We start from the raw sequence: 24,431 nt of genomic DNA on the forward strand, positions 1-24,431 counted from the left end.
CATTTTCTTTAAATCCTGCATGCTCGCAATAAACTTTGTAGCTACAACTCCATTTGTCGTTTAATACATAAGAGAGAGAGAGATATAGAGGTCCATTTATCAAGCTCCGTAAGTAGCTTTAAGGGCCGTTTTTATTGGGAGTATTCAGACTCTTGGCAAACAACACTTATGAAGCAACAGTCTAAAGACCACAGCTCCATAACCCTGTCCACCTGCTCTGAGTTCTGAGAATGTATTGCTCTTCACATTCGGCTATGTCTGTCAGACCTGATCGGCACAGTTGGATCATGTCCGACAGACATTTGTTAAATAGGCCTCAAAGAATGGTCATGCCATACACAGGTGATTATCCAAACCTTACATTCATTTTAATTTGCATAGAATTGTAAATTAAAATATATGTAAATATCATTACAGTGATAGTCTAGTATGAACTAAACTTACATGATTCAGATAGATCATGACATATTAAGCAAGATTATTATTTAATCCTATTATCTATAATGATTATTTTTCTTTTTGTCTTTCCTTGAAAATCTTTAAAAAAGAAATATTACAAGCAGGCACATAAAATTTCAATAAAAGGTAGACCATTTTTTGATTGGATGTTTACATATAGACAACAATCAATAAGCGTTACCCAGGTTCTAAATCCCCAATGGCCTGTCTTTTAAGCTTACATTCAGGATTTGCAAAGAAAGATAATATTTTTAAATATTTATTTATTTATTTTATATTTTTTACCTGAGGAGGAGATCGTAGATCTTGGAGGTGGTCCTAAAGCCCTTCGGACATCAACTAGATAAATAAAAATGAATATACATATTTAGAAAATTGAACAATCATACCACTTTTAAAAAAAAAATGATATCAAGCTAATAATAGTAAACATACCTGTAGATCGGCCAATGCTTGCTACATCAGGGGTGCTGCACATAATGTCCGGGTGCGTGGCGGCCGAGGAGAAGCTGTGGCTGGATTCAGTGTGGATACTGACGGGCAATGGTAGTGTTTCATCACCATCAGCAGCATCTTCACTATCTGTGGCAGCAGCAGCGACAGCAGCTGCTGCACTGGTAGATGCTTCAACAACAACAAAAAATAAATAAATTAAGACTAATATTGCACATAATGATCTTAAAAGGGGCATTAAACTGAAATTCTTTATTTCATGATTCATATTGATAATATAAATGTGAAACACATTCCTATTGACTTTAATATTTTCTTTTTCTCAATTTCTAAAATTTCCTTATTTGAAGTAAAAGCAATGCACAATGGTGTTCCAATCACATGATGCTTCTATGTGCAGCATCCAATCAGAAGCTATTGAGCATATATAGATATGCTTTTCATCAAATAATTTTAACAAATATTCAAAATAATAGATAATATAAGTAACTTAAAATGATGTTTTACATTATATTCTCTTTCAAATTCATAAAATAAAAAATGTTGGTGTTATGTCCCTCTAAAAAACCTTTGATGGAACATTAAAAAAAATGTGCCACAGGAATATTTCTATAAATATCATCTTACCTGCCAACTCGTCAGTATCATGCCCCACTAAATCCAGACCGAGCGTCATGTTTGCTCCCAGCTTCTCCCGCAGCTGAACTTCATAGTCTCTAAGTTCAGCCACATATGGCTCGCCACCACCGGTCCGACGTGCAGACTGTAACTCCCTGGCCAGCTTGGCCTTTAATCATCTTTTGATGTCCGAAAATCGCTTCTTACAGTTGTCCACCGTTTTGGGATGATTCCCTTCGGCGGACACACTGTCGGCGATTGCTCTCCAAATTGCAGATTTTCTGGAGAGCGAGGTCTTATGGGCTTTAGAACCAATAATAAAATCATAATGTTCTAAAACAAGGGTCACTAAAATCCGGTTCTGCTCAAAATTAAATTGCACGCTGCGCCCTGACTTTGTTTTACCAGGCGCAGACATCACAAGATAAAAATAGCAGCAAGAGAATAAATGAATAAATAAATAATCTATCTCAATAAATAGTAACTCTTGCACCTACAGCTCTTGTAAAGCATAGGTGATTTGACTCCATTTTAGATTTCCTTTTATAGACTTTTAATAAAAAATTTCAATTAGCAGATAACAATTGACATTTCTTATTGTAATTATAACAAATTGAATAATATTAATATAATTTCGTCATTTATGACGCCCGTTTACTTTAATGATCGAATAATAAGGATCTTTTGATGTCTCTGCAAAGCTATCGTAGATAAAGTTTTAAATTATATTGATGTCGCAGTATAAATTATTTGATGATGATGAATCCGTCATACTTGTCTACAGTGTGTCATACTTGTCTATAAAAGTGGACAGCTTATTTTACTTTTTGTCTATTGTCCGACAGGAGAGGGATCTCTTTAAATATTTGCTTATACTTTGTACCCGCATGAATACAGGCAATCTCACAATTCGATATTTGAATAAACCGTAAGTAAAATAATTTTCTATGCCTTGCTTTAATACTCATGATTTTTTTATGTTAAGCTTTAATACTGTCGCATGTTTTTTTTATGTTAAGTAATGTTATGAACCCGTGAAACATTTAAATAGCGTACCGAATATTTGTTATATTTTTTAGAACCGGTAGTAATGTTGAACACGTGAGACATGCAATCAGCCAACCGAATATGTATTTACAGCCAAGAACCAATCAAATTAGTCTTTATTTTGTATATCGCCGTCGCACTAATATATGAGATATTTTTGTAGTTGATATTGTCAATATTCACTCAGGCCAAATTGTTAACGTTTGTGTTTGGAATGAATGTTCATCCTCTATACATCAAAATATTTATACTAGTAGACAAGTATGACATCCTACAGACTATCATGACGGATTACAATTTGCACTTATTTATATTACGCCATCGTTGTATTTTTTTGGATGTTTATTGAGAAAGATATTCATTGTAAACAAATAACATTTAGGCCTTAGTGAATCTTGACATTTTTAAATACACATATTTTAATTTTTTAAGGCGACAGCAATATACCACAATTAGTTTTGATAAAAAAATTGACAGTAAACAGGAATATTATGATTCAAGACAATCCTATGTAAATCTCGTATTTGACATTTATAGTTTGTGATTGTCATGAGAGTAATTAGTGGCGCATGTATGATATCATTTGAAAAGGTCAATTGCATGTTTATTAGTCAGGAACACGTGCTACATATAATCCGCCAACCAAATATTGATATTTTTATGTACACTTACAACAACCAATGATCTTTCACTATTATTGATATATGTATGTCGCACTTTGATAAAAAAAATCATAAATTTTTTTGGATTGATATTGCAATGTCTGTACCATTCACCCAGGGTGAATTATTGATATTGGTGTACGGGATGAATAGGTACTTTCCCCGTCGCATAGGCGGTGTACGGGGGATGATACACGAGGACAGAGACCGCATCATCTATGAGATGATGCGGAGGATGAGGAGGGTGTCCGGTATCACCAGGACACGTCGCAGCTGCCTGCGAAGGTTTTCTGACCTTCGGCGACGGGAGCGTGAACGCTATGAAGCGTTAAGAGCACTGGTCCGTATATGTACGTATATCAGAAGTTTATATGAGGGATACTTAAATGACGCAAGCAATCATCAATTACATTGATTCTTCATTGATTAATTTTTTTTTTTTTTTTTATTTTACTGTGTTACAGGAATTACATTACATTTTTTGAAGAATGTAATTTAATTTTTATCCGGACATTTTTTTCTTTCTATGTATTTAATTTACTCTAATTCAAAAATTCATTGCAAAAAAAAAAATTGTGTTGAGAGTCAATGCAATACTATTTTTTAGTTCAACCTTACCTATATTATCCATATATATAATATAGAATGTAAAAAAAATGTTCATGCTCCATCATATACATTCAAGTTTAAACATATATAGAATATCATTTTTTATTTGTCTATATATCTATATATCTTTATATATATATATATATATATCTATATATCTATATATCTATATATATCTATATATCTATATATCTATATATCTATATATCTATATATTTATATATCTATATATCTATATATATATTTAGATATTGATATGTATATAGAACTATATATCTATATATCGATATCTAGAGAGACAGAGAGAGAGAGAGACAGAAAGAGACAGAGAGAGAGAGAGAGAGAGAGAGATAAGACGAGAGAGAGAAAGAGAGACAGATGAGAGAGATAAAGACGAGAGAGTGGAAGACAAGAGAGACAGGGAGAGACAAGAGAGAGCAAGATATTGCTCGTTATCTCTCAATTTTTTTTTTTTGGGGGGGGAAATTTACATACATGGATGCGGAAGATACATAACAATAATATATAACCTGTATCTAATGTGTACATAAACATTTATATTTTCACAGATCGCAGGCGTGATCTAGTGCCACGATACATGCGGCCAGTATCTATGGCAACGCCCAGGAGCAACCACTCCTCACCACCGTTGCCGATGAGGTATATAACAGCACCTCATGTGGATTCAGGGAGAGCTGAAGTCCCTGATATCCAAGGTAACTTTTAAATTATCATACTATGTTTGAAAAATCTAACTTTACAATTTGTAATATTTTAAATGTTATTAAAGCCAGCATGTTGAAAGGACAATAAAAACAAAAATTTTCTTTGCAATTTTACTAAAAAGATTTGAATAATTTTAAACATTGACGATATAGTTGAAATCCATTTACTTAATTCTATATCTATCATTTGAGGAAGTTATCACATTGCATATGGATTTTGCATTTAATCAAGACATCTCTGATCATTAACAAATCTTCAACTACGGAGAATATCTAGATATGCTTTTCTTAGAAATAGAAGAATGAATTAAACTATCATGATTGAAAACATTTATAATCTCTTTATAAAAGATGAAAGGGAAAATTTATATTTTTAAATTAGTTTATGTATTTATAAAATTATTAAAAAAAAAAATATTTTGGAGACTTTGAACATTTTTGTTAATGAAAGAATCGTACAATTTGGTATTGGACAGTGATCTGAATAATACTTATTCATTACTATGTTTCATCTCTTACAGACGACCAAGTACTGGGGATAATTCCACCAGCAGTGGAGGTGGCTAGGGGGGGGAGGAGGAGGAGGAGACGCCGCCTTTTGAGGAAGAGGAGGGGGAGTTATTTATAGAGGAAGCATTGCCAAGGGAGGAAGAAGAGGAGGTGCCTATAGTGGAATGTAAGTGAAAATAATATAATGTTTTCAAAATTCGATATTGATCAATTATTTCTCTAACATACATTATTTGGTTATTTTTCTAGATCGAGATCAGGGGACACAAACGGGACCATTTCTGCAGCCGGTGTTTGACGAACTTGCAGAGGCCCTACGCGCAGTTGCTAGGGCAGTTCGTCATATGCAGCAGGCGCTAAATGATCTTTGATTTTTGTTTTGGTTTTGTTTATTTATAAAAAAATTTTAAAAAAAGAAACATTAAAAAATTAGTTTATTGCAGTTATTACTGTCTCACTGTATTGATTTAAATATTAATTTCTAGTGACATGGAAAAAAACAAGGTAAATCAGTATAAATATGCAACAATTTCAAAAAATATATAGCTGCAGTATATAAAAATATATTGCTGCAAATATATATAAATGAAAGCACATAAGGGGACGTGTTTCTGGCAATTATTAAGAATCTCAAGAAATAGTAAAATAGGGAGCAGCAGTATAAAGACTGATGATTGATAACACTGTCCACCAGATCTTATGAGGCGGACAGTAATCGCAACAATTACAAATTATACAGTACCATCGTGTTGATTGACAATACCTTCTGGTCGTCAATTATCCTCAAGTCTGCAGGGTGCGGCGTTGCAGCAGGAGCTCACAAGACCTGCTGCTGCAATGCTGAATAGAGAAAGGATATTCAGCAAGGTCTTGCGGACCTGATCCACACTGTCGTATCAGGTCCGCAAGATATTTGTAAAATTTGAATTGTTATATGATTGACTATCGCATCTCCATTGCTATTTCACATAGAATAGGTTATCTGAGGAGTCAAGTGAAAGTAAATATGAAAAATTAATGTTCATGCTTCAGATATTAAGTTTTGAGTATGTAGCTAGACCCTTATTGAACAATTACCAAAACTTCAATAACACGGGTAAAATATATTTTTGAAATAAATTGTATATATGGTGGGGAAAATGGTGAGGATAAGGCAAGCACTAGAAATTGAATCAAATACACCACTTTTTAAGGCTTAGTAAATTTATACTCTCATCCTCCTACCTAGAGACATAAAAGACAACGGTAAACTGACTGTACTGGCAGTACAATTCAATTATCCATTGGCAATCATTCATGAGTTGACCTTGCAGATTAAACAACAATTCAAAAAACAATTTTAAAGGGTGGTTCAATTGAATTTCTCTTGATTCTCAGCCTAGATTCCTTCTTTTTAAAATAAAGGTAACAAAAGCACTAATTAAAAAGTTTAATATTAATTTTTAAAATAATTATAAATGGAATTTTAAATGATAATTCGGAATGTACATAAATGTGCTTGGTTTTCCTTTGAGAAGAGTTCAAGGTTGGTATTGTCGCTTGAAAAATTATTCTATGATATTGGTGTTCCATTTATTAATTTAAAGTATATATGAATTAAAACATATAAATATATAAATATATAGATATTTTTTTTTAAGTATCTATTAATATCTTTAACTTCATATCTCTCTCTCTTTGTATGTATGTACATATATATATATATATATATATATATATATATATATATATATATATATATATACATACATACATACATTAACATTATATTTTAAAATGACATAGAAACATATATACATACATACAGAGAAATATAAAGTGATAGATACAGATATATTAATATATATATAAAAATAGACTCTTGCTCTCGCTCTGTATTGCTCTCTATATATCTAGATATGATGTGGCAAAAGAAACAGAAGTCTATTATAAAATTAGATGTACACAATGTGGGGGGGGAGGTCGACATAAAAAATGCATTTGATCCAATATATAAAAAGAAAAAAATGCCTTTAATGAATTTGGCTACAAGTGTGTCTCTCTATTTTGAGCACAGTGTGGGACCTAACTTGTCGCAATTAATTACTATAGAAAGAAAAAAAAAAAAGGCTCGATGGTAAGCTAGCTCCCACTGTTGTAGTTATTAGTCGTTTCCTATACCCTTCATATATATATATATATATATATATATATATATATAAATACAGATAGATATATATCTATCTATATGATGCTGCAAAAGAAAGAAGTAAATTAGAAATTACGTTAAACACTAGGGAGGGGGCATGTAATGCATTCGTTATAGCATACGAAATGAAATTTTTTATTTGAAGGAATTAGGCTCCAAGTATGCCTCTCTTTAACAATTAGTATGTGCAGTGTTGGACCTTACTTATCGCAATGAATAAAAATACAAACAGAAATACATAGTAGGCTCAACGGTCAGCTAGCTACTTGCTATATTTACTATTCTATAGCACAATAAAAATAAAATTGCCAAATATATATATATGTACATAGATATGGATATAGATATAGATAAATATACAAATAAAAATAAATATATATATTTATATATCTATATATATATATATCTATATATATATATATATCTATATATATCATCTGCTGAAAAAGTAGGTGCTCTGTTCATTGAATTTACTGGACATATAAATAAAGTTGGGAAAAGCTCGAATCGCTCAGACTTCGATCACAAGAGTCCGCTTCTCTTCGCACCGTACTTGACGCGCATATTTTGGACGTGTTTTTTGATAACTATGGCGAACGTAATTACGGTCCGCGATGGCGATGTATGTCGAACTATGGCGAGCGTACTTGACGTCGCGAATGCTGCATATTAGACGCTTTGATAACTAGCCCCCTAAGACCTCCTGTGAGAAGATTTTTTTCTCTCAAGTATCCCAGTAAATCCAGTAAAAGCTCAGGCTTTCCTGAAGTGTGTTTCAGACCCCGAGTCTTCAGGGGTAATCATGCCAGTTCCTCTTCTGGAATAAGGTTTGGGGTTTTATTCAAATCTATTCATTGTCCCAAAGAAGGAAAATTTATTCAGACCAGTTTTGGATCTGAAAATTTTGAATCGTTATGTAAGAGTACCAACTTTCAAGATGGTGACTATAAGGACTATTCTGCCTTTTGTTCAGCAAGGACATTATATGTCCACAATAGACTTGCAGGATGCATACCTTCATATTCCGATTCATCCAGAACATTATCAGTTTCTTAGATTCTCTTTTCTAGACAAGCATTACCAATTTGTTGCTCTTCCATTTGGCCTAGCAACCGCTCCAAGAATCTTTTCAAAGGTTCTGGGTATCCTACTCTCTGTAATCAGAGAACAGGGTATTGCGGTGTTTCTTTATTTGGATGTTATCTTGGTACTAGCTCAGTCTTTACGTACTGCAGAATCTCACACGAATCAACTAGTGTTGTTTCTTCGGAAACATGGTTGGAGGATCAAATTACGAAATAGTTTCTTGATTCCTCAGACAAGGGTCACCTTTTTAGGCTTCCAGATAGATTCAGTGTCCATGACAATGTCTCTAACAAGAGATGTTTAAAATTGGTTGCAGCCTGCCGGCACCTTCTGTCTCAGTCATTCCCTTCAGTGGCTATGTGCATGGAAGTTTTAGGTCTCATGACTGCAGCATCGGACGCGATCCCCTTTGCTCGTTTTCACATGAGACCTCTTCAGCTTTGTATGCTGAATCAATGGTGCAGGGATTATACAAAGATATCACAATTAATATCCTTAAATCCCAATGTACGACACTCTCTGTCATGGTGGATAGATCACCATCATTTAGTTCAAGGGGCTTCTTTTGTTCAGCCAACCTGGACTGTGATCACAACAGATGCGAGTCTTTCAGGTTGGGGAGCTGTTTGAGGATCTCTGACAGCACAAGGGGTTTGGAAATTTCAAGAGGCGAGATTTCCAATAAATATTTTAGAACTCTTTGCAATTCTCAGAGCTCTTCAGTTTTGGCCTCTGTTAAAGAGAGAACCGTTCATTTGTTTTCAGACAGACATTTTCACAACAGTGGCATATGTCAATCATCGGGGTGGGACTCACAGTCTCCAAGCTATGAAGAAGTATCTCGAATACTTGTTTGGGCGGAATCCAGCTTCTGTCTAATCTCTGCGGTGCATATCCCAGGTGTAGACAATTGGGAAGCGGATTATCTCAGCCGCCAGACTTTACATCCAGGGGAGTGGTCTCTCCATCCAGATGTTTTTTCTCAGATTGTTCAGATATGGGGTCTTCCAGAGATAGATCTCATGGCCTCTCATCTAAACAAGAAACTTCCCACATACCTATCCAGGTCCAGGGATGTTCAGGCGGAAGCAGTGGATGCGCTGATACTTTCTTGGTGTTTTCATCCTGCTTATATCTTCCCGCCTCTAGTTCTCCTTCCAAGAGTGATTTCCAAAATCATCATGGAACAATCATTTGTGTTGCTGGTAGCGCCAGCATGGCCACACAGGTTTTGGTATGTGGAACTGGTTCGGATGTCCAGTTGCCCGCCTTGGCCACTTCCATTACGGCCAGAGCTACTATCTCAAGGTCCGTTTTTCCATCAGGATCTCAAATCATTAAATTTGAAGGTATGGAAATTGAATGCTTAGTACTAAGTCATAGAGGTTTCTCTGACTCAGTGATTGATACTATGTTTCAAGCTCGTAAATCAGTCTCTAGGAAGATTTATTTTAGAGTTTGGAAGACTTTCATTTCATGGTGTTCTTCTCATAAATTCTCCTGGCATTCTTTTAGAATTCCTAGAATTTTTCAGTTTCTTCAGGATGGTTTGGATAAGGTTTTGTCTGCAAGTTCCTTGAAGGACAAATCTCCGCTCTTTCTGTTTTATTTCACAGAAAGATTGCTATACTTCCTGATATACACTGTTTTGTACAGGCTTTAGTTCGTATTAAGCCTGTCATTAAATCAATTTCTCCTCCTTGGAGTCTTAATTTGGTTCTGAAGGCTTTACAGGCCTATGCATTCTTTGGACATTTAACCACTTTCTTGGAAAGTGTTGTTCTTTTTGGCTATCTCTTCTGCTAGAATAGTTTCTGAGCTATCTGCTCTTTCTTGTGAATCTTTCTGATTTTTCATCAGGATAAGGCGGTTTTGCGGACTTCATTTGAATTTTTACCTAAGGTTGTGAATTCTAACAACATTAGTAGAGAAATTGTTGTCCCTTCCTTGTGTCCTAATCCTAAGAATCCTTTGGAAAGATCCTTACATTCTTTGGATGTGGTGAGAGCTTTGAAATATTATGTTGAAGCTACTAAAGATTTCAAGAAGACTTCTAGTCTATTTATTATATTTTTTGGTCCTAGGAAAGGTCAGAAGGCCTCTGCTATTTCCTTGGCCTCTTGGTTAAAGCTTTTTGATTCATCAAGCTTATTTGGAGTCGGGTCGAGCCCCGCCTCAGATAATTTTAGCTCATTCTACTAGATCAGTCTTCACTTCGTGGGCTTTTAAGAATGAAGCTTCAGTTGATCAGATTTGCAAAGCAGCGACTTGGTCCTCTTTGCATACATTTACTAAATTCTACCGTTTTTATATATTTGCTTCTTCGGAAGCAGTTTTTGGTAGAAAAGTTCTTCAGGCTGCTTTTGATTTAAGTTTTTTTCTTTCAAAATTGAAAATAAACTATTTTTTTGGGTTGTGGATTAATTTTTTCAGTGGTATATGGCTGTTTTTATTTTATTCCCTCCCTCTCTAGTGACTCTTGAGTGGAAGACTCCACATCTTGGGTATTGATATCCCATATGTCACTAGCTCATGGACTCTTGCCAATTACATGAAATAAAAAATAATTTATGTAAGAACTTACCTGATAAATTAATTTCTTTCATATTGGCAAGAGTCCATGAGGCCCACCCTTTTTATGGTGGTTATGATTTTTTGTATAAAGCACAATTATTTCCAAATTTCCTTTGTTGATGCTTTCTACTCCTTTCTTTATCACCCCACTGCTTGGCTATTCGTTAAACTGAATTGTGGGTGTGGTGAGGGGTGTATTTATAGGCATTTTGAGGTTTGGGAAACTTTGCCCCTCCTGGTAGGATTGTATATCCCATATGTCACTAGCTCATGGACTCTTGCCAATATGAAAGAAATGAATTTATCAGGTAAGTTCTTACATAAATTATGTTTTTTTTTACATGTAGATATACCAAGAAAAACCTAAGTATTAGTATATGTTAGCATATGTTTTTATTTAAAGGGACAGTCAGTCAAGTCAAACAAAACATTAATGATTTAAATATGAAATTCTATTTTCGCAAACTTTCAATCTAACTTTTATCACCAATTTAGCTTTGTTCCCTTGGTGTTCTTAGTTGAAAGCTAAACCTAGGAGGTTCATCTGCTAATTTCTTAGACCTTAAAGGGACATGAAATCCATTTTTTTTCTTTCATGATATAGAAAGAGCATGCCATTTTAAACAACTTTCTAATTTACTCCTATTATCTAATTTGTTTTATTCTCTTGATATTCTTTGCTGAAAAGCATATCTAGATAGGCTCAGTAGCTGCTGATTGGTTGCTGCACTTAGAAGCCTCATGCGATTGGCTCACCCATGTCAATTGCTTTTTCTTCAACTAAGGATATCTAAAATATGAAGCAAAATAAATAATAGAAGTAAATTGGATTGTCGTTTAAATTTGTATTCTCTTTCTGAATCATGAAAGAAAATTTTTGGGTTTAGTGTCCCTTTAAAGAGTGCATCTAATCTAAAAGGGCATTAGTTAATGTATTTCATATAGAAAACATTGAGCTCATGCAGTATAGTTACCCTGGAGTGATCACTGGCTAAAATGCAGGTCTGTGAAAGGAACTCAAATAAGGGGTCATCTTGCAGAGGCATAGATACAAGGTTACTCACAAAAGTAAAATGTGTATTTCTATAACAGTCTTGTTGTTCAAGACTTGAAAATGCATAATAAAGTGTTTGCTTTTTAACCAAAAATAATTCATGTTATGACTGTTCCTTTAAGCTGTGTTGAAGTTATCAAAACAGTGATATGCCATCATGTATAATTGTAATGGTCATTTTGTTTGGGATTAGGAAAACAGTTTGGAAATCACATCGCAAAAAATAATCAATGTAATCAACAAGGACAGCATGTGATGGATGTTGTTTCCACACACCTGTAATACACACTCTGCAAACAATCTGCCTTGATGGACCAGGTACCATAGAGGCTTATTAAATACAGGGTGTGCTCCACAAGTGTAAGAAGACAACATCATCACATACCTATCCTTTACACATTAAATAGATTAAAAAAAAAACATACAAAATTACTTCCTCTTGCTTCCCCTCTTCCCACGAGAATGAGGCTCTGGGAGGAGGGCAACTGCCCCCTCCGACGAGTTCTCATAGAAGATGTTTGTGTAAGAGGAGGAGGAGGAGTAGTGTGAGTGGTTAAGGGATCACAGGCTGAGAAGAAGATTAAAGCAGAGGAGAAGATGGAGGAGTCCCAGGAGCAGGTGGTCCAGGAGCAGATGGGGCAGGAGCAGATGGGGCAGGAGCAGATGGGGCAGGAGCAGATGGGGCAGGAGCAGATAGGGCAGGAGCAGATGGGGCAGGAGAAGATGGTGCGTTTTGCATATCCCGGAGGACTTGCAACATATTATTTAGAATAATATTATTGTCTCTTTCTCCTTCTTAAATTGCAGTCAGTACTCCTGTCAGGTACACTCTGAATTCCACCTGTTCCCTCCAGGAGGCACGCATCTCCTCAAGATAATCAAGCACAACCTGCACCTCTGCTATCTCTTGGAGGATGTCCTCCTGAGGAGGAGCTGCTGCACGAGGTGCTGCTGCTGTACAAGGGGCTGCTGCTGTAGGGATCTCTTCTGCAGCAGCGGCTTCTTCAGGGGGTGCTTCGGGGGGGGGGGGGGTGCAGGGCTATCTTCCAGGTCTCCCAGAGGTGGCAAATCATCTGCACCACTCTCATGCCTGGGTGAAGGAGGAGCCTGTGGGTGCTGTGTTTCCTCCTCCCCTGCCTCAGACTCTGTATATTTGAAAAATAAAGAATTCACAAAATTAGCAGTTAAAAATAAAGATGTTACTGTTCTATTTGAAAGTGTATTAAATGATGCTGACTTTGTAATTCAATTGTAAGCAAAAATCAATACGATTTCCGCTTTTGCAAATCCATCTTTCTGATCTATATGGTCAATATGAATGTGTTTTGCGTTTGTCTGAAATCTGTCTAAATGCACACCTAATCTGTAGACTAGATACTAATGTTATGGCTTTTCTTCAAATGCAACTTTAGAAAGTTAATTCTGAATGTGTTTACGTAATAATGTTGAAAAAGTGTAATTGCGTTAGTCATAATCTTAAATAAATTTTGCATGTGAATAGGTTATGAGGTGGATGTAAAGATAATAGTAAATGAGCTTACCGACAGACGAGAGGGGCAGGTACCCGGTATTCACTCCTCCGATACCGACTATGTCCACCTCAGAGATGTTGGGATGCAGCATTTCCTCCCAGCGTGAATACTCAAAAATTATTTCTGGACCACCACTGGTCCCTGCTACGTATTCCTTCTCCCTTGAGATCTTTCTTTTCAGTTCAGCCCTGCAGTCTCTGTAACGGTGCTGAATCGACTTTACATCCCTGTTATAGACCCCCACTGCATTTATGGAATCCGTGATCTCCAGCCACAACTTCCTCTTATCCGCAGGGGTGGCCCTCTGTGCCTGCATCCTCCTAGCCCTCTCCATATAAGCCTCTATAAGGGCCTCCTTCTCATCCATAGTGTATCTCTCCTCCCTCTTCCTGGGCTTCCCATGCGATGTGAGCCTCTGTTTCCCGGACTGTGAAGCTCCCTGTCTACGCTGTTTAGGCTGAAGAACACTGAGCCCAGCCACTTGTGAATCTTCCACAAAGTGGCCATGTCCACCCACCCCTTCCTTTCCCCCTTCCTCTCCCCTGCATAAACTCCTGCCTAATCTCCTCTAGAAGCTCATCCCTATACTCAGCCCTAAGCTCCCACCTAATGAACTCTGCTAGCTCTGGGGTAATCTGCCCCCTACCCCCCTCCCGACATACTCAACCAAAATATGAATATGCACAAATGAAATGGGGTCAGAATAATGAACAAAAAGTAAAAAGTGCTCAAAGTGTGAATGGGATATAAATAAAAGAGGGTAAGGGGTATTAAACAGACAAACGTATATGTTGAAAAAGACGAAAATGTGGATATGTAAACAAGAATTTTTAATTAAAAACAAAAAAAAAACTATGGGATGGGTATGGGGTGAAGGGGAATGGGGTATGGGATGAAAGGGAATGGGGTATGGAGTATATGTATTGTTAGTGATAAGTGTATGTATGTATTGAATGTGTTTGTGTATAAATGTGTTTATATAAGTAATGTATATGGGGAAAAGAACACTCGCACACTCACCCAAACAAACTCTTGCTCACTAACTCTCACTCACACTAACTCACGCTAACTCTCTCTAATCTCTTTAAACTCTCCAAACCCTCCAACACCTAGACCTACACCTAACTCTAAAAACCATTACAGTCCAGGAAGCCATGCTTAGAGTGAGCTTATATACCCTATGTAAATGTTTAATGATGTACAGTTTTGCAAAGTAAACGAGGTTGAGGTGTGCTTTGTTTGTAATTATTGTGTGTGCAATGTGGAGTATTTGTTTTAATTTGTGCATGCTCATATTGAGTTAGTCCAATGAAAAATAGATTTCCAGTCTCCAAGTAATAGTTAAAAGTCCTTTATTTTCTTTTTACAGGGTCCATAAAGAATTTGTTTTTCTTTATGGACCCTGTAAAAAGAAAAGAAAGGTCTTTTAACTATTACTTGGAGGCTGGAAATCTATTTTTCATTGGAACATTGCATTGGGACTTGGCTGGTCCTTTTCCGTGCCCCATGACATGATATAAAGGTGCTGTCTTCTAAACTACTATTAGAATACATATTGAGTTAGTAACTGCACATATGTATTTGTGGAATGTGTATAATGCGATGATGTCATAGTGATCATTTGGCATAACATTCTCCAGAAGTAGTATCTCTAAATGTAAATGTAAATACTGATTTGTGATGGTCTCGTATTTGTTAAGGGCTGTAAATGTTTATTTGTACTGATGTTTTCGTAATCTTTAATGCAAATGTTTTGTTTGTGTATGAGTGTGCAATTCTTTTTTCCTGTTGTTTTGTTCTGTGTTGCAAGATCTCAACATATTTAGTGATTCCTCATTTAGTGTAAATGTTGTGTATTATTTTTGTATTACGATTGTGAATGTTGAATGCGTATGTGCTATGTTGTGTGAGTGATTGTTGTCTGTACATTTGATCAGAGTGTTTTTGTTGTGCATTATGTGGTATATGTAATCTGAAAGAGCAGTGTGTATTTCTTGCGAGATCGAGTTTTATATGAAAAATCAGTGTTTAGTTGACTTAGCATTGATTTTTATAGTAGAATCGATAACGTGCCCGTGATTATGCTTGGTAAATAAACGCGGTACTCACTTTACCGCAACGCTTTACAAGGTTGTTTTCAAACTCGTAATACCTACGTTATAAAAGTGCACAAAGAAAATAACATACACGATATTAGCGAGCAGCCATAATGCAAAACTCGTAATCTGGGCGATAAATAGTAAATATTTAAACAGTTATGCATGTATATTGCATAATGCTATAAGTATTGCATATACTTTAAAATGTGTTAATGTAAGCTTGTTGTGTTTATTAGTAATATATGTGTGTGTATGTATATATATATATGTGTGTATGTATATATATATATATATATATATATAGCAATATCCGTTCAACCCCTCAAGGTAGAAAAACGCTTCACTCTCCGGTCTCTTTCAAAATCCTTTATTAAGTATCCAGCATCATATGACAAAATTCCCAAACGTTTCGATACCAATTGGTATCTTTTTCAATGGGTAATCAGAACATATCTATCCCAAAAGAAGAATCTTCTTTTGGGATAGATATGTTCTGATTACCCATTGAAAAAGATACCAATTGGTATCGAAACGTTTGGGAATTTTGTCATATGATGCTGGATACTTAATAAAGGATTTTGAAAGAGACCGGAGAGTGAAGCGTTTTTCTACCTTGAGGGGTTGAACGGATATTGCTATATGTTTTCAACGCAGCACCCCGGCGGATGTCTTATGTCACAGTGAGTGCACCTGTCTGGATATTTGTATATATATATATATATATATATATATCTCAAAATAACAAGATTATTGCATTGAGCAATGATACTTTTTTATTGGACTAACTATACATTTATAAGATGACAAGCTTTCGGAAGAATTCCTTCCTTTCTCAAGTCTGAAGCAATACTGACCAATTTGATGGAATTTACAGATTATACATAGTATGGCTAGTAAGACAGAAAATGTTGCAGAGGTTTGAATGCAGGGGAGGAGGGGGTGTTGTAAAAGTTATGATGGGGGTTTAGGAGACAGAGGCAGATAGTTTTAGTGAATAATAACAGGCAGGGGAAATATATGGTTATACACAAAGCATATACTGACAAAGTTATATATCAACATAAAATCAATGTATAAAGATGGGAAATTATGTATACAGGGGAATATATGATAGCCAAAAAAGGGGAAAGGAAAGAAAAAAAAAAAGGGGAATAATAATAATGATAAAAGTGTGGACATACGCTTACCTGTGTACCTATGCATAGAGAGTGTGGAATATACAATGTAATTATTTACAGTATATGAAAGTACATTACAAACAATTTTGATAATGGGTTAAGAAACCAGAGTTCACATTTAGTCCAGAATTTAGCAAGTTGAAGTGCATTATCATTTTCATTTCAAAGGTTTTTCTTTCCATGGTGTTTTTGAAGTTGTCTCTCAGAATCTTGATTTTGAGGTTTTGGATGGAATGGTCAGGTTGGGTGAAATGGTGACCAACAGGGGTACAGTATTTTGTTTCACAGTGGTTTTTGATCGAGTGTCTGTGTAAGTTCATCCGAAGGTGCAGTTTTTGGCTTGTTTCTCCAATATGACATCCAACATCACATGCAGTGCAATGTATCATGTATACCACATTTGCAGATATACATGAATATGCCCCTTTTATGTTATAGGATTTACTCTTGTGATTAGCTGTTCTGCTTTCACAAATGTGTTGGTATAGTTTACAGAGAGCTTTGTTACAGTGCTTGGTTCCATTCTGAGTGTTCTTTTTATCAAGGGTTAGCTTTCTGTGGACCAATTTCTGTTTTAGGTTGTGAGGTTGTCTGAGTGCAAGGATAGGGGGTTTTGAAAATAATTTTTGAGTGTGGGATCCTCTAAGAGTAGTGGCTGTAAGTCTTTTATGATTTTTCGTATTCCTTCTACAGCAGGGTTATATTTTACTACTACTGGGATATGCAATATGTTTTTCTTCTCCCTGTATTATAGCAAGTGTTCATGTGGGGTATTAAGTAGACATGTGCGATTCATTTCGGATCGATTCGGAAATTCGGAAAATTCGGAGATTCGGATCGATTGGAATTTCCGAATTAAAATACTGCAGAATCTACCGAATAAATCTGAATCGAATCGAATACATCCGAATCGATTCAAATACATCCAAATCGATTCGGATGTATTCGGTAGATTCGGATGGCCGTGTATTACACTAGTATTGTACAGTATATTAGGTTTTATCACTCTGCTATGGGTTAAACCTAATATACAGTACATAATACTAGTGTAATACACAGCACATCCCACCTAACACTTACCGAAATTCCGAATTTCCGAATCGATTTGAACCAAATCGAATCGAATTGAGCCGAACCAAATCGAACCGAATTTTTTCCGAATCCGAAAGAATCCGAAAGAATCCGAAACGAATTCATTCAAATTTTTTTGAATTCGAATAGATCCGAACCAAAATTTGAATCGATCCGAAGCGAACCGAAACAAATTTTTCGAAGCTGCACAAGTCTAGTATTAAGGGAAGAGTTAATTTGTTTGTTTATAACCCTTGTTTTGTAACCTTTTTCTCTGAATGATTGGGAAAGTGTGATGAGGTGTTTGTCACGGTCCTTGGTGTCCGAGCAAATTCTGTGATATCTGGTGGCCTGACTGTAGATTTTTTAATGTGATTGGGGTGGGAGCTGGAGCTGTGGAGGTAGCTGCATCTATCTGTTGGTTTCCTGTATACAGATGAGTGCAATTTGCCATTTGTGATGGATATTGTTGTATCCAGGAAGCTGACACAGTCTCTAGACAAGTCCATTTTAAACTTGATTGATGCATGAAACAGATTAAATGATGTATGAACATGTTCTAGGTTTTTTTTTTTCCCCTTCTGTCCATATGATGAAAATATCATCTATGTAGCAAAAGTATTTGAAGGGTTTGTGAGGGTGAGTAGCTAGGCATCTCTGTTCTAAGTCAGCCATGAAGAGGTTTGCATACTGTGGTGCCATTTTGGTGCCCATGGCTGTTCCCATGGTTTGTAAATAGAAGGAGTTGTTGAAGATTAAATAATTGTGGGCGAGTAAAAATTCTGTAAGTTTACTGACTGTAGAAGCACTATATGGGGTATATTTAACAAGGGCCGAATAGGCCCTGTTCCCCTTGTTTCCGCGCAAGCCTTCAGGCTCACCGGAAACAGAAATTAAGAAGCAGCGGTCTTAAGACCACTGCTCCTTAACTCATACCCTGCCTCTGAGGCGGCGTATATCAATACGCCCAATCATGTATGATCGGGCTGATTGACACCCCCTGCTAGCGGCCAATTTGCCGCAAATCTGCAGGGGGCAACGTTGCACCAGCAGTTCACAAGAACTGCTGGTGCAATGATAAATGCCGACAGAGTATGCTGTCGGCATTTATCGATGTGCGGTGGACATGGTTCACTATAGCTAGCAGATCATGTCCATCCGCACAATGGTAAATGGGGGCCCAGGTCTGGTTAGAGCTGTCTGAGGAAAGAAAGTTTAAGCAGGCATCAATACCATCTTTATGTTGAATATTGCTATACAGGGATTCCACATCCATTATTAAAAGTATAGTATCCTCTGGCAATTCTGTTACCTGGCTGATTTTGTTAAGAAAATCAGTGGTGGGCTTAAGAATATTCTCCACTAGGCCCGATATTGCTCAGTCAGAGTGTCCATGCCAGTTATTATTGGTCTCCCTGGGTTTCCTGGTTTGAGGATTTTTAGCGTTTTTTTCTAAATGTGAGAGGTTATACATTATTTTTTTCTGCTATGTGTTAAGCAGGGATGCTGTTCTCAACCGGAAGCTTTCAATATAGCTGTCCAATGGTGTGTTGCGTCCTGGTGAAGGTGTGAAGATTGTGTTCTTTTTTCTTCCATTGTAGTCCTCCATAGTGCTGGTATTTTCTTTGTCATAAAAAAATTATTTTAGTCGCAATCTCCTGAAGAATTCTTCTAAGTCTGAGTACAGTTGTATGTTGTCTAGATGTGTACTTGGACAGAATGATAATCCTTTCGAAAATACTGATATCTCTGGTTCTGACAGGTGGTAGTTTGAAGGTTCACAATCCCTGAGTTTTCTGTATGGTTTTCTTGGTTGATGACAGTTTGTGTGTTGAATGTGTTATTGTTTGTGGATGTTTGGTCATTAGTTGTAGTTGATCTGTCACCTGGAGCTCTGTTTTCTTGCATTTGGTGTTTGCTTCTGTTTTGTGACAGGCATGCAAGTTTCTTTTTCTTCTTGATAAAATGTTGTTGTGTTTTGTAGAAGTGTTGCAATTCTTTTATAATTTCTTCATTAAATCCATTATTATCTTGTAGTTTTTGTAGTAGGAGCTGCTTTTAGTATTTAATGTTTTGCTTTTTGCTGTATAGTTGATGAATTATGTTGTTTCTCTTTTTCTCACTGGTACGTCAGCATACTCAGAGTTATTAGTGGTTGCAAGTGGATTCTTAATTTTCAGTCCATTAGGAATAAGATTCCTTTTTTGCAGGATGATAAGAAGAAAATATCACTGTTGATCTGTGTTTCCTTTGTGATCATTTTAATTGTTTGCATCTTATTACAGCTGTATTCAGTATCTTCCATAGTCATGTTGATTGGAGTACAATAGAAGAAAAATGAACACAATCTTCACACCTGCACCAGGACACAACACAACATTGGACAGCTATATTGAAAGCTTCTGGTTGAGAACAGCATCCCTGCTTAACACACAGCAGAAAAAAATAATGTATAACCTGTCACATTTAGAAAAAAATGCTATAAAAAACTTAAGAAACAATGAAAATATTACCATTAAGCCTGAGGGAAATAGACAATTATTAGATCAAACTTATTAGAATAAACTGGAAAAGGACAACACCCAGGAATACACTTTGCAACTTTGAAAACTATTAAAAACCTTCCCTAAACACACGTAACATAAACTGGACAAACTAGTACCCTCTAACCCTAGTATAGGGACATTCTACATCAGTGTTTCCCAGCCACGGTCCTCAAGTACCCCCAACAGGCCTGGTTTTCATTATAGCTAAACCAGTGCACAGGTGAAGTAATCAGCTGATCATTAAACATGTTTACTAAAGAGCTCTCACCCATCAGCTGATTATTTCACCTGTGTTCTAGTTCAGCTATAATGAAAACCAGGACTGTTGGGGGTACTTGAGGACCGCGGTTGGGAAACACTGTTCTACATGCTCCCAAAAATCCACAAACCAGGAAACCCAGGGAGACCAATAATAACAGACATGGACACTCTGACTGAGCAATATTGGGCCTAGTGGAGAATATTATTAAGCCCTTAGTTATTAACACCACTAGCTTTATAAAAGACACCACTGATTTTCTTAATAAAATCAGCCAGATAACAGAATTGCCAGAGGATACTATACTTGTGACAATGGATGTGGAATCCCTGTACTGCAATATTGCACATAAAGATGGTATTGATGCCTGCTTAAACTTTCTTTCCTCAGACAGCCCTAACCAGACATATAGTGCTTCTACAGTCTACAGATTCTCAGAGGCAACTTCAAAAACACCATGGAAAGAAAAATCTTTGAAATGAAAATGATAATGCACTCCAGCTTGCTAAATTCTGGACTAAATGTGGACTCTGGTTTCTTAACCCATTATCAAAAAAAATTTGTAATGTACTTTCATATACTGTAAATAATTACATTGTATATTCCACCCTCTCTCTATGCACTGGTACACAGGTAAGTATGTCCACACTTTTATCATTATTATTATTCCCCTTTTTTTTCTTTCTTTCCTGTCTCCTTTTTTGATTATCTTATATTCCCATGTATACATAATTTCCCATCTTTATACATATTGATTTTATGTTGATATATAACTTTGTGTCAGTATATACTCTGTGTATATATTTCCCCTGCCTGTTATTATTCACTAACACTATCTGCCTCTGTCTCCTAAACCCCCATCATGACTTTTACAACACCCCCTCCTCCCCTGCATTCAGACCTCTGCAACACTTTCTGTCTTACTAGCCATACTATGTATAATCTGTAAATTCCATCAAATTGGTCAGTATTGCTTCAGACTTGAGAAAGGAAGGAATTCTTCCGAAAGCTTGTCATCTTATAAATGTATAGTTAGTCCAATAAAAAAGTATCATTGCTCCATGCAATACTCTTGTTATTTGTATATCTAAATCTCTGGACTAACACGGCTACTCCAACCAAGATATATATATATATTAATGTTATATTAGTCAGTAGCATTAAATTATATATTTACATAACAGGCATGAAATTAATCCTGATATGAGTTTATGCAATATCTGAATCGCTTGAGGCTGCAATTATTTATCAAAACAAACAAACAGAAAAAAAACTGTCCAAAACTGATCCAAAACTCCAGTTCAGCCCCACAACACTGATCAGTCCTCCAGGGAGGAGGACTAGGAAGCGTCACATCAGTCTCAAAGCATGTAACGCTACTGCCCCCATTTTACTTGCCTCTCTGCATACCCTGCTACATATGTAATGTATAGGTAACTGTCCAGGAAAACACGGCAAATGTGTAAAGAACCTACCTGTAATATTATCTGCGAGAGGGAAACAAGACTTTTGGTGTAACTTATGGTATATTTTGCTGTACGTCTTTGTCTTTAACATCTGATATTGATCAAGGTGCTTTAGTGAACAAGCAGAAATGTGTATTTAATGTTTTGAACAGTTAAATGTATTTCTTAATGCAAAATGTTTGTTTAAATAAATATTGTAATAAAATCACAATTCAAATAACAATCAGAATACATATTTATTTATATATATTTTTATACAGATGTTCTGATGCAATTCAGCACTTAAAGGGACATTATACACTCATTTTTTCTTTGCATAAATGTTTTGTAGATGATCTATTTATATAGCCCATAAAGTTAGTTTTTTTAAAAAATGTATAATTTTGCTTATTTTTAAAGAACATTGCTCTGATTTTCAGACTCCTAACCAAGCCCCAAAGTTTTATTTGAATACCGTCAGCTACCTTCTCCAGCTTGCTGCTGTTTGTGTAAAGGGTCTTTTCATATGCAAAAGAAGGGGGAGGGGGGAGTGTCTTATTTCCCACTTGCAGTGGGCTTTCCAGCTACCTTTTCAACAGAGCTAAACTGAAAGCTTCTAAGTAAGTTTTTAAAACATTTTATACTGTATTTTTATATCGGTATCTGTGCATCTTATTCTTTATAGTAGTGTCTATTACATGCAGTTATATGAAAATGAGTGTATACTGTCCCTTTAATTGTTGATATAACATATGCATTGTTTAAAATTGTATGTTCTATCCAAACCATAAAAGTTTAATTTTGACTTTAATGTAAATACAAGCTTGTCTTACTCAAAAGCCTCTGTACTCTTATATAATTATAACTAGCTGTTGCCCGCGGCTTCATTCACGTCTGCCGTTACGTGTGCGCCTGTTCAGGTTGCACACTCACTGCCAACTTCGTAAGTTTTTGTTAGTTTCTCGTACATGGGCACAAATCAGCTAAGTTGTGGGTGGGAACATCAAAAATATGTTATTATTCTGTTTACGATTACTTTAATATTAAATTGTAATTATATATTATATAGTATGGGGCCGAATTATCAATGTGTGGATGGACATGAGCCGCTGTCAGCATTTATCATTGAACAAGCAGTTCTGCAATGCTGCCTTCTGAAAATTTGCAGCCAATCGGTCGCTAGAAGGGGTGTCAATCAACCCGATCATATACGATCGGGCAGATTGCTGTCTGCCACCTCAGAGTTGGCAGACGAGTTAAGAAGCAGCGGTCTTAAGACCCCTGCTTCTTAACTCCTGTTTCCTGCATGCCTGAAGGCTTGTGCAGAAACAGGTGTATAGGGCCCATTCAGGCCATGATAAATTGGCCCCTGTGATTCAATTGTCAGATGTGAAAAAAAGAGTGTCAATGTTTTTAGTGATATCCATATCTTGAGAATTACTGATCTTAGGAGCAAGAGATTTGACATGTAAACTTCCTTTATAATGAAGAGAATCTAAATATCAATTTTCACATCTGTAATATCTTAGTTTTTTTTTTATATAGGTATCCTCATAAATGACACCCCCCCTTTTCACAGCCTTAAGTGGATTTTCAGGAAATGGTAAAACACGTGTTTCTTTATTTTTAAAGGAGAATGTAAATATAAATTCCCAATATAGGTAGCCTCATAAATCACCCCCCTACTTTTCACCCGCTTAAGTGGATTTTTGTGAAATGGTAAAATACATGTTTCTTTAATTTCAAAGACAAATTTAAATACCAATTTTCACTTCTGTAACACATTTGGTTCTTAAAATAAAGGTATCCTCATAAATCACCCCCCCTTCCTTTATGTGGATTTTCTGGAAATGGAAAAACACCTATTTCTTTCTTTTTAAAGGAGAATCTAAATACATATTTTCTTGTCTGTAACATATTTGGTTTTTGAGATATAGGTATCTTCATAAATCATCCAGCCCTTTTTCACCCCCTTTAAGTGGATTTTTTGAAAATGCTAAAACAAGTAATTCTTTATTTTTAAAGGAGAATCTAAATACCAATTTTCACGTTTTACATCTTCGGTTTTGGAGCTATAGGTTACTTTATAAATCACCCCCCCCCCCCCTTTAAGTGGATTTCTGGGAAATGCTAAAACATGTTAATATTTAAATTCTCCTTTAAAAATAAACAAATTTTCACTTCTGAAACATCTTCGGTTTTTGAGATATAGGTATCCTCCTGATACAAAAAATTCACCCCCCCTTTTTTATCCCTTAGGGGTGTAATTTCCAACAATCCTTCCTTGGTGGATGCCTATGTAATAAATACAACATA

At 35.9% G+C, this 24,431-nt stretch overlaps 1 protein-coding gene across 1 annotated transcript in view; it reads right to left on the reverse strand.

Annotated features, from left to right (window-relative positions):
• The window catches only part of LOC128647597 (uncharacterized), a 175,365-nt gene that overhangs the window by 150,355 nt on the left and 579 nt on the right, over positions 1-24,431 (reverse strand). The window lies entirely within an intron of this gene.

Source organism: Bombina bombina, chromosome 2 (genome assembly GCF_027579735.1).
Source record: "Bombina bombina isolate aBomBom1 chromosome 2, aBomBom1.pri, whole genome shotgun sequence".
NCBI lineage: Eukaryota > Metazoa > Chordata > Amphibia > Anura > Bombinatoridae > Bombina > Bombina bombina.